Source organism: Marmota monax, unplaced genomic scaffold (genome assembly GCF_021218885.2).
Source record: "Marmota monax isolate L192 unplaced genomic scaffold, Marmota_monax_Labrador192_F-V1.1 WCK01_AAM20220418_F8-fsc00276, whole genome shotgun sequence".
NCBI classification, from domain to species: Eukaryota; Metazoa; Chordata; class Mammalia; order Rodentia; family Sciuridae; genus Marmota; species Marmota monax.
In genome coordinates this window covers 2,096,660-2,111,810 of record NW_026695204.1, presented here as the reverse complement: position 1 = coordinate 2,111,810, position 15,151 = coordinate 2,096,660, and positions in this window count along the sequence as shown.

The following is a 15,151-nucleotide window of genomic DNA, read 5'->3' as shown; positions in this document are numbered from 1 at the left end:
CAGAAATTTCTGCTGCCTGACTGCCTCCAAGCACAAACTCTATTGTGTATTTTCATGATATATAATACAATAAATATACAGATTACGTATGCAAATAGGTAGGTAGATAGATGGTGGAAAGATAGAAATACAGATTACTCCTATTGGTCCTGTTTCTCTGTAGAATCCTGATTAGTACAGTCATCAGTGTTCTGCCAATTGATCTGCTTTGGCCTTTTAAGCCTAGAGTTCCAGTCCTTACCTTTGTGCTCTAGGCAACAAGCCAAAGAAAGATGGAAAGACTAACATCCAGCCAAGTGAACTCACCCTGCAACTCCTGCTGTGTTGCACTAGTCAAACCATCTTTATCACATGCCATTTTCATCAAGAAGGAGATGCCCTTCTTCACCTTGATACAGAGCCATTCTCATTTTCAACTGAAAGCAGGATTCTTTTCAGGAAGATGAAAAGACTGATTATTGGCTAGGTCACCTTCCAGTCTCTGTCACAATTTATATCTTTTGACACATAATAGACATCCCATAAAAAGAAGTTGAATAAAAAATTCTAAAATTTCATAAAATTAACCCTTTATCATAGATGTAGAAAAACAAACTATGATCTTTGTATCCAATTACAAATGCCGTTAAATGATGTTTATGTACCAATTTTTTTTTTTTCAAATTCATCTAAAGGGTTAAAGAAAAATCTTCCTGGTGAACAACAGATAAAATTTAATCATAAATAAAAATTACATACATATATAAATAAAATTTCTAAATCAATTTTTTAAAATTGTTCTAGCATTTTTGAAAAGTTATCTATGTTGAAGTAGTTTAAATGTTATCACTTTAGTGTTGTGAGATTAATCGGCTAAGAAAAATCCTCTTTTTAAACCACTAAAACTTAAATTTCAGCCTGGCTCTGAGTAATCATAAAATATAAACAGGTGAACACTATTTCCCTATAAGTTTGATCTGCACAGATATATTCACTCTCAAAGCATAAAATACATACTTCTCGGGCATCCAAAATATAATATATATTTTTCAGTATTAATTGGTGACTAATTATGCTGAATTTTTAAATTTTTTAGTGTTCAGGATATACTTTTTATTGTAATTACTTTATTTTATTTTTTAGTTTTTTTTTCTGAGCAGGACAGAATAGCAAAGTCCTTGAGATAATGGTAATATTCTGTGTTCAGAGGAGAGGTGGATCAATACAGTAATTAATTTTTTATAATTATGCATGAGAAGTCAGTTATACTTACTGTCTGTCTCTCTCTCTCTTACACACACACACTGACTCCTACACATAGAGATCATAATGGTATTACTTTAAAGGTAAAAATGATCAAACTAAATAATTTACTCATGGCAAGGACAAAACTCATTTAACCAATGCAGAAATGACACTTTCTGATTTGAGAGAGTCCACAGGCAGGGCCACCTCCACTCCCACCCAGGAAGAGTTCCCAGTGTGAATGATGCTGATTGCTGATGTCAGGTTCTAAAAGAAGGATCTCCAGGACAAAAGAATCCCATGGCAACAGGACAGTTAAAAATGACTTGGCCTTCAGGTGCCAAAGTCCTTTACCAGGCTGTGATTCAGCCCTTGGTATTAATAGTGGGAAACTGTGTTGTTCATCTGTCAATGTCATTTGTCCATCTTGCACATCCACTGGTCTGCATTTTCTGTCCCTATTCAACAATCAATGCCACCCTTACCAACTGTTCTGCATTGAGTATGAGAATCTGTGACATGAACTAGTCACTGCAATTAGATTATTGCTAGAATGAAGTATTAAAGCACATCATGATTCAGAAGGAGGTGATGTCATTTTGCAGAAAAATTCCTTATTTCTCAGAGGATCAACTTTCTGATTTAATCTTTGAACAATGGAATATAGATGTTAGTTTTTGACAACAACAGGCAATTAATTTTTCTACTTTGTAATGTATTTCACATTGGGAATAACATTTGAGTATAAGTAAAATTCTAGTGTTTGAGTCTGAATTACTTTGACTTAGCTCATGGGCTTTATTTATAAGACATGTATTAACAGTATTCCCCTTGTCCTTATTGCCCCTTTTGAAAATCAGTTGGCAAATTAGAAGCTACATCTAGTGAAAAAAATCAAACAAAAAAGCATAATTACTTATGATTTTATAATGCAGATCAATTTGATTACACTGTCATTGAGACTAGTTCTATACATATTTGATGGTAGAGACCTGATTTGAGATGGCAAAACTGATGTAAGGTAACTACAATCTAGTGTTTTCTTTCACCATTTGGTCTAGAATTTGAAAGCAAAATAATAACTAAAATCCAACTTCATGAATGATTTTGGTTAAAGTTTGGAGCAAAGATTCAGGATTTTCTATTATTTTTCATGATTAGTGATATATTTTGAAATACCACTTCTATGGCACTATCCTAGCAAAAGCAGGTCAAATTCAGTGTTTCCTTACACATAGTCAAGTTTCACAAAAAAGTATTCAGATGGAAAGTGATAAGGCTCAGAGGGAAGTTGAAACATCCCCACTGCCAAACAATATCCCTAGCACCTCGGATTTATACTGTAGGGTTTTTCAGGGCTTTTCTTGGGATCCCCAATAACCCATATGTAACTTAACTATATGAATATTCCCTACCTAAGGGGTGATCTAAAAATATCCATCTTGCACTGGTTGTACAAAACAGCTACCTTAAAGAATCTCTACTCAGATTGACTTGAACAGTAAATCTTAGATATTTGTCATCCAGTCAATTCCTGTCTAATTAGAACAGTAGCTCTGTCTACACTGGGGTGCCCAAGACTTCTGGCACTGCCCTCTGCCAGCGGGCTTTGTTTGCTTTGCTCATTTGGTCTCCCTGGACCTGACCTCTACCCAGAGCTGTTCAAAGTCCCCTTTAAATTGGGATCCTCCTTTAGTAGCCCTTTCCTCTTGGGCAGTGTATCTAAAAGTGTGGACCCCAGACCAGCACAAGCATCATCTGAAAATTATTATTAGAAAGGCACATTTGGAGTTTCCACCACAGACTCTCTGAATTACAAATTCTGGAGATGAGGAGCCATGATACAGATCTTGTTTTAAAGAATCCTTCATGTGATCCTGACACCCATTAAAAATTGAAAAACACTGTTTTCTCTTGTTCTCATCAGTGGCTAGAACCTTTCAGAAACTTCCATACCTTTAACAGAACTTTCTGGGGCCCCAATTTTTATCTGTAGGCATTGCCTTACTTTTTTTTTTTTAAATATCTTTATACTTATACATAGTAGCTGGGTTTGGGTTCATCCCAACAAAATTATACATGCAAGAAATTCTGTTTCAGATCATGATCCCCCCTTCCCCCTCCTGTTTACCCTCCATTACCCATTCCCCTTCCTTTACTCTATTTCCTTTTGTTCATATATTTATATTTGAGTTGGTTCTTTTTACTTATTCATTAAGGTAAAGTTCCCTATCATGCATTTATATATGCACATTACATGATTTTTAAAGAATTCATTCTGCAAATGTCTACCCTGATTCTGCCTCCTGATCTCCTTCTTCTTGAGTACTGGTCTTTCCTTTACATTTATGATATCCTATCCTTCCCTCCTGCTTTCCTTTATTGTACTCTACCTTCCGTATTTGAGAGAAAACATTCAACATTTGAGTTTCTGAGTTTGGCTTATTTTGCTTAGCAGGATATTCTCCATTTCCATCCATTTATCAGCAGGTGTAATGATTTCATTCTTCTTATTGATGAGTAGAACTTCATTGTGTATATATAACATAATTTTTTAATCCATTAATTTGTTGAAGGGCACCTGGGTTGATTCCATAATTTAGCTATTGTGAATTGTGCTGCTATAATCATTGAGGTGGCTGTAGTGCTATGATATGATGATTTTAGATCTTTTGTGAAAATACTAAGGAGTGGAATAGCTGGGTCATATGATAGTTCTTCTACTCCTAGTTTTTTGAGGAATCTCCTTAGTGCTTTTCAGAGTGCTATACTAGTCTTCAATCCCACTAAATGTACAAGTGTACCTTTCCCCCCACATCCTTGTCAGCATTTATTATTTTTTATATTCTTGATAATTGCCATTCTGATTGGAGTGAGATAAAATCTTAGTATAGTTTTGATTTGCATTTTCCTTGATTGCTAGAAACTGAACACATTTTCAGATGTGTTGGCTATTTGTGTTTCTCCTTTTGAGAAGTTTCTATTTTGTTCTTTTGCCCATTTATTGATTGGGTTGTTTTTTTTGGTGAAGTTAAATTTTTTTTTGTATATTCTAGATATTAATCTCCTTCTTAAGGTATAGCTGGTCAAATTTTTTCCCATTTGGTAGGCTGTCTCTTGACACTCTTAATCATTTCCTTTGATGTGCAGAAGCTTTTTAGTTTGATGGCCTCCCACTTATGATTGTTGGTTTTATTTCTTGCACTTTGGGAGCCTTGTTTAAAAGGTTGGTGACCTTTATGATGGAGTGTTAACCCTATGTTTTCTTCTAGCATTTACAAGGTTTCTGGTCTAATTCCTAAGTCTTTGATCCATTTTTGCTTTGAGTTTTGTGTGTGGTGATACATAGGGTCTAATTTCATTTCTCTACATATAGCTATCCAGTTTTCCCAGTACAATTTGTTAAAAAGACTGTCCTTTTTCCAAAATATATTTTTGGCACCTTTGTCAATTATCAAATGACTGTAGATATATGGACTTGTCTCTGTGTCTTCTTTTCTGTTCTATTGATCTTCATGTCTATTTTATGCTAATACCATGTTGGTTTTGTTCCTATAGCTCTGTAGTATAATTTCAGATCAGTTATTGTGATGCCTCCTGGGCATAGCCTTACTTCTTAGCTTCCACAAAAAACAGAATTATTTGTTCTTTACTTCAAAGGTGGTATCACAGTTAATTCTTTTTTCTTTTCAGTCTTTTATCACTAAAATCAACTTACCCTCTGTAACTAGAATGCATTGTTTCATTACTAGACGTATTGAAAATTTTGAGTATATATTTGATTCTTTTATTTCCTTTTGCTGAGAATTATATCTTTTTTCTCTTGTTTATCATTGAGTAGTGACAATCTGCCTGATATTTAAATTAAAAACAATTTTGATTGTCTTGCAATTTTAGTCCATCTTTAGTCAAGAAAACATTTAAAATTTTCTGTGATGAACAGATGATTTATTTTTACTTATGGCTCCTGTACTTTATTTATTGAAAAATGCTCATGTATTTTATTCTAGTTCTTGCAGTAACATTACTTCATTTAAAATTTAACCATTCTAAACTGGGGTTTGAGCATTTTTTTTTTTTCATTTTGGTACCAGGGATTGAACTCAGGGGCACTTGACCACTGAGCCACATCCCCAGCCCTATTTTGTATTTTACTTATAGACAGGTCTCACTAAGTTGCTTTAGTGCTTTATGGTTGCTGAGGTTGGCTTTGAACCCTCAATTCTCCTGCCTCAGCCTTCCAAACTGCTGGGATTATAGGCATGCACTACCATGCCCAGCTTGAGCATCTTAAAAGAAAACATTTTCTTATATTTAAGGACAGCAACATCATCCCAGTAATAAAAATTCTCTGAAATTTTCCTGGTTATACTGTTCCTAGTCTCCCTCTGCCCCTTTTTTAGCACTCTCCCCATACAAAATATGTGACAGAAACTTATCCCAGGAATAGTTCAAGTTTACATTTAAAGATCATATCCATCCTGATCATTGGCACAGTAAATTCATTTGGAAATACAATTATCTATGGTGGAAAGAGACAAAACTGGTGTTCTTGCATTCACCTAAACCTGAATAAACAGATCAAGTACCTTCTCTTGATTTTTTTCTAAGAAGTCAAATAATGCTACTGTTACTATAGATCATAGGCAACTGGCTTACCAATGGATCCTCCCAGTGTGGTCCTCTTTCTGCTCTTTCTCTTTTGATGCTAATACTTTTGATTTATTGGAAAGTCATTTCTAGATCTTATAGGGGTTCCTTCCAATGACTATCTAAATCCCCTTTTCTATTGAATATTTGTATTAACTTATTAGTTTATTCATTAATTATGATCATGAAGAACCTACTTATGGCAATCAACTGGGAAATATAAGTTACATGGATATGTCAGTTACACAAATCCCAATGGCAGAGATCTTGTCTTCATGGACTTTCACCTCAAGACTATTTGTGATATATGGAGTACAGTGTGTGTGTGTGTGTGTGTGTGTAGAATAATGGAATGTGTATAAGGGAATTAGTTGAAAGTATTCATTGATTTGAATGCAGCTATTCTTTCTTTCAGATTATTATTATTATTATTATTATTATTATTATTATTATTTGCTTTTAAAAATTAACAGGCTTCATTTTTTAGAATAGTTTTAGGTTTGCTGATAGTTGGAACAGAGAGTACAAAAAGTTGCTGAACACATCTTTTCCCCGAACACCATACACATTTTTTTCTGCTACTAACATTTTTCATTAGATTTGTTATAAATAATGAGAGATGCATGTTAAGTAACCCAATATTTGTTCTGGTCTGTTTGGTTTTTAAAATTGAGTTGGTTTGTTTGATGTACATAAGTGCTCCATTGTTTGGGGCCTAAATATTTACAATTGTTATAGCTTATTGATGGACCATTCCCTTAAGTAGAATGGAATGACCTTCTTTGGCTCTTCTGATTAACTTTGTTTTGAAGTCCACTTTATCTGAGAATAGAAACTCCTGCTTGTTTATGAGATCCATGTGAATGATATGATTTTTACCCTATCCTTTTTACCTTCAGTTTGTGGATGTCTTTGCCTATGAGGCCAATCTCTTGGAAATAACACATCTGTTGGGTCTTGTTTTTTAATCCAATCTGCCAGTCTGTGTCTTTTGTTTGATGAGTTTAAGCCATTTACAATGTTATTATTGAGAAATAGTTTTATTTCCTGTCATTTTATTTTGATTTTTAATTCAAATTAGTTTCCCCTTTGAGTAACTATTCTTCTATTGTAGTTCCTCCTTTGCTTTCAATTTTATTTTCCATTCATTTTGTGTGAAATATTGTGTTGAGTATGTTTTATAATGCAGTCTAGTTGTGAACTCTTTTAACTTTTGTTTATTATGGAAGACTTTTATTTCACCATCAAATATGAAGCTTAATTTTACCAGATATAGTATTCTTGGTTGGCATTCACTTTTTTTCAGGGCTTGGTATACATTATTCCAAGACCTCCTGACTTTTAGGGTCTGGGTTGAAAAATCAGCTGAGAGTTGGATTGGTTTCCCTTTATGTCACCTGTCATTTTTCCTCCAGCAGCCTTTAAAATTTTATTCTTATTCTGTAGGCTGGACATTTTCATAATGATGTGCTTCAGTGTAGGTCTGTTGTAATTTTGTATATTTGGAGTTCTGTAAGCTCCTTTATTTGATTTTCTATTTCATTCTTGAGGTTTGGGAGATTTCCAGATTATTTCATTGAAAAGATTCTTCATTCCTGTAGTTTGTATTTCCAAGCCTTCATCTATCAGATAAATCTTAAATTTAGCTTTTTCATGTTATCCTATTTTTTTAAACTTCTCTTTGTGTTCTATTAACATGTTTTCTCCATGATCAGCTTTGTTTTCCAGATTATATATTTTGTCTTTGTTGCCAGACACTTTGTCTTCCAACTGGTCTCATCTGCTGGTGATGCTTTCCATTGATTTTTAAATTTGGTTTATTGATTCTTTTATTTTGAGAATTTCCAATTTATTCTTCTATCTTCTTTTTTTAATATTTACTTTTTAGTTATAGTGGATGCAATATCTTTATTTTATTTTTATGTGGTGCTGAGGATTAAAACTAGTACCTCATGCATGGTAGGTGAGCGCTCTACTTCTGAGCCACAACCCCACTCCCTCTATCTTCTTATTGAAATGATCTTTCATGTTTTGAAGCTTCTTTCTGGTTTCACAATTTACATCATCTTTTATCTCATATATCAGTTTAACTATGAACTTCCTAAATTCCTTCTCTACGATTCATCCACTGTGATATCATGGATTCTCTTAATGAGGTATTTTGAATTGTTTGAAATGGCTTGTTCCTTGCTTTTTCATGTTGTTTGTATGTCTACCTCTTCATCAGTAAGAATCTGAGGTGGCAGAGCTTCTGCTCTATGAATACTATGAATTTATAGTGTTCCTGAAGATTTCTAGTACTTCACATTTTAGGAGGAGATAAATAATAACAACAATAATTCAGTCAATATTCACTGTTAAACTAAATACTTAGTTCCTATTTTGGCATCAACAATGTTGATTGGCGTTATAAACAGACATGGTATGGTAGGCACTTGCCAACAGTAGATATATTATGTTTATAAAAGTGTTTTCTATTTCAAAAAGGTAAAGAAGGAGAATAAAGAGAAGACGTAGGATGTAATAATTTAGAGCAAGGATGAAAAAGAGAGGTAAAAAAGAGTTAAAGGAAGAGTGAAAGAGAGAACAATAGAATTTAGCTGAAAGAAATGAGAGGAAGAGAATCAAGAGAAGCAGAAGAAAAACAATACAAAACAAACAAAAAACAGTATAAAGCAAAACTAAGGTTTACTAATCAAAAGCCATGTTCAAATGTCCATGAGCAGCACATAAAACTTAAAACAAACAAATAGTTCTTCAGGGAAGATTAACGGATTTTTTTTTCTGTTGTGATGGTTGTAAAATTGTCTGTAATATTATATGTTGTTTTTCAGTCTCCAGTTGTCTGTCTTTCCTTTTTGTATTGATGTATATATTGACAACAGGGTAGTGGTTGGGGGTTGTCAGTTCCTTCTTTTTGTGAAATGTTACCTGTTCTCAGCTTCCCTTCTTAGCTGTATAAGGTGGAGTAAGTCGGAAGGTGTTTACTACTCCACTCAAAGTGAGGGGTCTCTGTAGAGTTCTGGGAAAGGGGTTTCCAGGGAAAGAGCTCCTAGAGGAAGGGTTTGGGTCTAGCTAGAACCCCCGTAGCTTTGTGAAATGGTATTTGGTGAAACTTTTGAATCAGCACACCTCCAGAGCCCAATTGCTTCTGGTCTGCCACTGGGCATCTGTACTGCTTGACTCTCCTCTGGGTTCTGCTTGAGTAGCAGAAGAACCAGTCCTTCACCCCCCTCCACCTCCTATGGCTCCCATATCTCAGCCACCTGGGCTCAGTCCCAAAGCACACATTCACTTTCCCGCTTCCTGATCAAGTCCCAATTGGCCCCAGCTCATTTTGTAAACTGCAAGACTCAAAGTGTGAGAGACATCCAGGATCTCCAAGGTCTGAGTTGCTTGAATTCCCCTGGGTACAGCACTCTCTACACCAGAATTTCACCTGTTTTTCTGGTGACCCACACTCTGGGTCATATGGCAGGCCTCAGCCAGGTCAGGTTTTGTGACTCAGCTAGAATTACATAGGTCTGGGCATTTGTGTTTGGAGTCAACTCACCTGCTACTGTAGCAGCTGAAAAAGATGGTGGCTGACCCTGGCCTGCTCTCTCTGCCTTTCACTGGGAAATGAGCATCCCTCTCACATGAAAACAAAGTGCAGCTTGCCCATTGGATCAGCTCAACAATGTCCCCAATCACCTCTTCACTTCAAGACTAACCTCAGTGCCACCCAAATTGCGGGTTCTCAGTCTCTCTCTCCCACCTGCCCACTGCGGATCTGCATCAGCAGCTGCAGGAGCCAGAGGTGAGGTTTTTCTTTCTTTGATTTTAAGAATTTTATTCTATCAAACCTTCTGTGTCCCTAGGCCAGTCCGAGTCTAGTATTAAATCCCAAGAGGATTTCTTTCTTTCTTTCTTCCTTTCTTCCCTTCTTTCTTCCCTCCTTTCTTTCTTTCTTTCTTTCTTTCTTTCTTTCTTTCTTTCTTTCTTTCTTCTTTCTTTCTTTCTATTTTTTTAGCTGACCTCAGAGAGAAGGCATTTGTCCTGTTTCCTAGTTTTACCCATGGAGTAGTTTGGAAAGTAAACTTCTCTACTCTGCCCTCTTGACCCCTCCTCCATTTCTATAATGTTTTGCCTTTTCTAGAATGCCATGCTGTTGGAATCATTCCAAATGTAAGGCTTTTCAGATTCATTTCTTTCACTTTGCAATATGCTTTTAAGATTCCTCTATAAGTTTTTGTGTCTCATTTATTCTTATCAATGATTAACTTACCTTTTATGGGTATAATTGGTTTGTCAATTCATCTATCAAAAGACATTATGGTTACTTCCAGTTTGGGGCAATTATGAGTAACTTTAATAATTTTTCATGCAGGCTTTTGTGTGTGTGTGTGTGTGTGTATGTGTATGTGTGTATACACACACGTGTGTGTGTACATAAATATGTAGTACTCTTTATTGGTTTAATTTTTAATTCTCCAAATAAATGACATTTTTAATGTAAATAAAGGAATTATGTAGTAAGCTAATATTAACAATTTACATTAAAAATGTATGAGAAAATTATTAGAAATTATCAGTGTTTAGCAAGATTCATAATTAATATTTAGAAATCAGTTGTGTTTTTCCACACCAGCAATAATTAAAAGTATTTTAAATGCCATTTACAATAGCAATCAAAATATATATGGTACCTAAGAATAAAAGTAGGAAAATATATTCAAAACTTCATAGAGAAAGGAATAAAATTCTAATAAAAGGTATTAAAGATAAAAAATATGAAAAATGAAGTCACAAAATATTGGGAATCAGGTCATACAGAAAATTAAACATTGTTAAATATGTATTGTTTCATCATTTGTGTATAGGCAATACAATTTCAATTGAAATTTCCAAAGTGTTTTGTAATGATTAAACAAATTGACTTCAAAATCATTTTGTGGAAGAATAAGAGGGTTAGAATATACCTTTCTAGATCCCAAGATTTTAATAATGAGGTCAGGTTTTAGTAATGCAGTAATTAGGACGTTTGCTACTGGATGAATATAATATAGATTAATGAATAAGAATAGAGAGAAAATAAATATAGAAGACTGGATTTATGGAAATGTTATAGGGGAGAAAACATTAAAAATGGAAAAGGGCAATAATAGATTGCTTATATAAGGAAATACTATGGGGAAAACTGATTGTCTTAATGGGTGGAAAAGAAAAAATGTTTCATGTACAAAACTAAATTTGTGAGAAATAAAGTATATAAATGTGAAAAAGCAAGCATTTTAAACATTTGGAAGAAAATGTAAGAGACCATCTTTATAATGAACTAGAGAAAAAACACTCAGGCAAGATACAAAAGCATAAATCATAAAGAAAAGAATGATAATATATATAATTTTGAATCTTCAAGGTTTTTTTTACTATAATTTACGTTAAGAGACTACAAGGACAACAAAAAGAGCATGTATTTGCTATTCTTATAAACTTTAAATAATTCTAAATACATACATGGGTCTTCTAACAGTAATTTTAAAACATACAACAGAAAAGTACAAAATATGTGATTAGGTAATCACACACACACACACAAAATCCCCAAATCACAGGAAGTTGCTCAGACTTACAGATTACCAGGAGAATGCAAATTTTGGAAAAATAAAACATATTCTTATGTTTTTGAAACAAGTCTGGCAGCTGGGCGTGGTAGCATATGCCTGTAATCCCAGTGGATCAGGAGACTAAAGCAGGAGGATTGCAAGTTCAAGGCCAGCCTCAGCAAGTTAATGAGACCCCATCTCAAAATAAAAAATACAAAGAACTGGGAATGTGGCTCAATGACAAAACATCTCTGAGTTCAATTCCCTGTATTCTATCTGACCAAAAAAAAAAAAAAAGTTGTCAATACCCAGTGTTAGTGAAGACAGGATGAAACACTAAGATAAGATCGGTGGAACTGTAAAATGGTACAACTATATTGGGAGCAATTCAGAATTTTAGGACACTGTTCTTATGACTAAGGAATTTCATGTGCACATGTACAAAATGTTCCACTGTTCTTAATAAACATGTGTGCGATAACAGAGATTTAGCAAAACTTTGGAAACATGTCCATCAGTAGGTGTTATGGTTTAGCTATGAGATGTCCCCAAAAGCTCATGTGTAAGACAATGCAAGAAAGTTCAGAGGTGAAATGATTGGGTTATGAGCATAGGTGAAAATGATAGGGATTAACTTTGTGGTAACTATAAGCAGGTAGGTTGTGGCAGGTAGGATGGGCTTTCATCTGGGGTATATATTCACCTATGGTGAATGAAGTCTCTCTCTCTCTTCCTGGTTCCATTTTCTGAGTCACTTTCCTCCACCACATTCTTCTGCCATGGTGTTCTGCCTTATCTCAGGCCTAGAGCAATCAAGTTGGCCACCTATGGACTGAGACCTCGAAAGCATGAGCTCTGAGTAATCTTTTCCTCCTCTAAAATTGTTCTTGTCTGGTCTTTTGGTCATGGTGGTGAAAAAGCATACTAAGCAATAGAAGAGTATAGGTGTTTGGAGGTTCTTAAGCCATGCCCAGGTTCATTGATTTACTAGAAGGACTCACAGAACTCAGCAAACCATCCTCATGGTTGTGATTTGTTACAATGAAAGGGCACACTTTAAAACAATTAACACAGACAGGCACAAAAGTCAGAATCCAGGCACCAGACGTGAGCTTGCACTTATCCTCTTCTAGTGGAGTTGTATGAACAGCACTTACTTCTCCCAGCCACAATGTGTGAAAACATACCCCCAAAAGTACTGTCAACTAGGGAAGCTTACCTGAGCCTTAGTGCCTAAGATTTTTATTGGACTTTGCTCACCTCAGCATGGGTGACTGCCCAAATAGCTGATTTTAGGCTGAACTTAGTCTCTAGTCTATCAAGAGTTCAACCAGATAATATGTGGTCCAAGTCCTCCACCTCCACCATAAATCACATTGTTAGCATAGACTATCCAGCATCATCTAAGGCCCCAGCTGAATAAGGATGGTTTTATCAAATAAGATGCTACAAAGGCTGGAAGGTACCTCTCAGGAAATGAGTAAGGAATAAAAATTTGAAATGTGCCATGTGTGTATAATCCAGACTTGCTGACTAGCCCTTTACTGCACAGTATGTAAATAAATTGTGCTATATTCATGAAGAGGAATGATATCTACAAGTATCAGTATGGATAAATCTTACACACCTAGCTACTGTTGAAAGAAAAAACAAAGTAGAAGAAAATAGGTACAGTGTAGACTCATTATATAAAGTTTAAAACCATATAAAACAGAAATATTACTAAAACTTGAAGTCTATTTTGAGAGAAATTGGTACTGTGTTATTTGTGAGGATAGTTTTTGAGTCTGAATGTTGCAGGTGGAGGAGGCATTTAGGATTGAGAGGCAGGGCCTGCTCATAGCTTTCAGAAATATGAACCAGAATAGAAGAAAAGAGAGAGATTTTAGACAGATTTCTCAACTTCACAAGTGTTATGGAGCTAGTCCTGACCCCAGCTGAAAATGAGTGGGCTAATAAGTGACACATTTCCATTGTGCTCCCAAATTACAGAAATTAAAGAAGCATTATATGGTGATAATTGTCCTAGGATTAAAGTTAAAATCCACTTAGAACCCTCTAGACTGAAGCCCCCAGTGAATTACAGTTGGCTGAGAGCCTAACTGGCAGATGCACACAGAGAGGGAAACTTGCATTTTGCACTGGAGCTTAGGGGAAGGCCTTCTAGGTTTGAAGGCCTGTAGCTGAGAATTCTTTATTTCTACAAACACCTGAGAGAGGGACAAAACAGTGTGGTCTTGGAATCACTAGAAAGGCAGAGATGTAGCACCCATCAACCACACAAAAGATCAGATGTTTCCTGAAAGTTGAAGTCACAGAACACACTCCTGTCAATTGCCCAAGCTGTTGTGTAAATAAATCTTGGGCTATTCTACCAAACAAGAATGACACAGTTCCTCTATTGAATAAAGCAAAATTTATTTACATATTTTTCAGTAAAGGGCTATTCAACAAGTCTGGATTATACACACATGGCACATTATAGCGTGCTATAATTTTAACCAAATTTGGCATTGATGAAACATAATGGATCATAAAATCATATACAGTTGCATCTAGGATATATAAATTCCATTTCTTAAACTGTTATTGTGTGTGTGTGTATAATCCAGACTTGCTGACTATGTGTGTGTTGGGTGTGTGTGTGTGTGTGCATGCTTGTGCATGCTTGAACTCAATTTTAATTTTCCTGTGACTAAGGCTGTAATTACATGGCTCCAGAAAAGGCTAATTAAAATTTCTAAGTCCAGGTTGTCTCAGCACCATGGCTACTGATAATTATGATGCTGCCTGGTAGTAATAATGATAAAAATTAAGACACAGTGAACACTTATCATGTACCAGGAACTCTATTAACTACAAGTATTTTGCAATTTGCCACTCACTAATAGACTTATGAGGTAGTTACTCTTATTAACTGAACTTTACAGATGAGGAAACAGAGAAGTTGAACAATTTGTGCAGCTTTAAACACATGTCTGTCCAACTCTAAAGGTCAGACTACTGTTAATCACAATGCCTTGGTAACATTTTCCTCTTCTAAGCATTGCTATTAGCTTACAGGGCAACTTTAGTTTGCTAAATGTACCTATGGGAATATAAGAATATTCACACTGGACTATCTATTTCACACAAATTCTATGAGAATAAATGAAATATAGCCCTTAAAATATTCCAATTTTTCCAGAAAATTATGTATGTATATATGTATGTGTGTGTGTGTGTGTGTGTATTAATCATTTATGTCCATATTGAACTCTTGTATCCTGTTGAGTACTAAGCAGAGTTCATGAGTGCTAGAAAGGTAACTATCTTTTGAAATGTTTCTTGTCACAGGACATCATATAAATTGCTAAAGATTTGCATTAGGATAGGGAGAAAGAAGAGCCATAGCACTGACCTATAGGGAATGCAATTACTTTATCACTCAGAGGGCCTTGTTCTCAGCTCAGTATTATCCCCGGATTCTCATATCTAATCCTCACTATCAGGCTATAGGTTAAATTCATTTTCTTCATTTTATCACTGATAAAACTGAGGCACATGAGAGGAAAGGTGACTTACCCCAGGTCATGAAGCTGGCTCCTATTCATGTACAACACAGACTTGCTTAATTGTGATCACCAATCCGAGAAACATTCTCCTGGTATGAATAGAACTTGGCTTCTAGAGTGAAGGTGAAAGCTGGA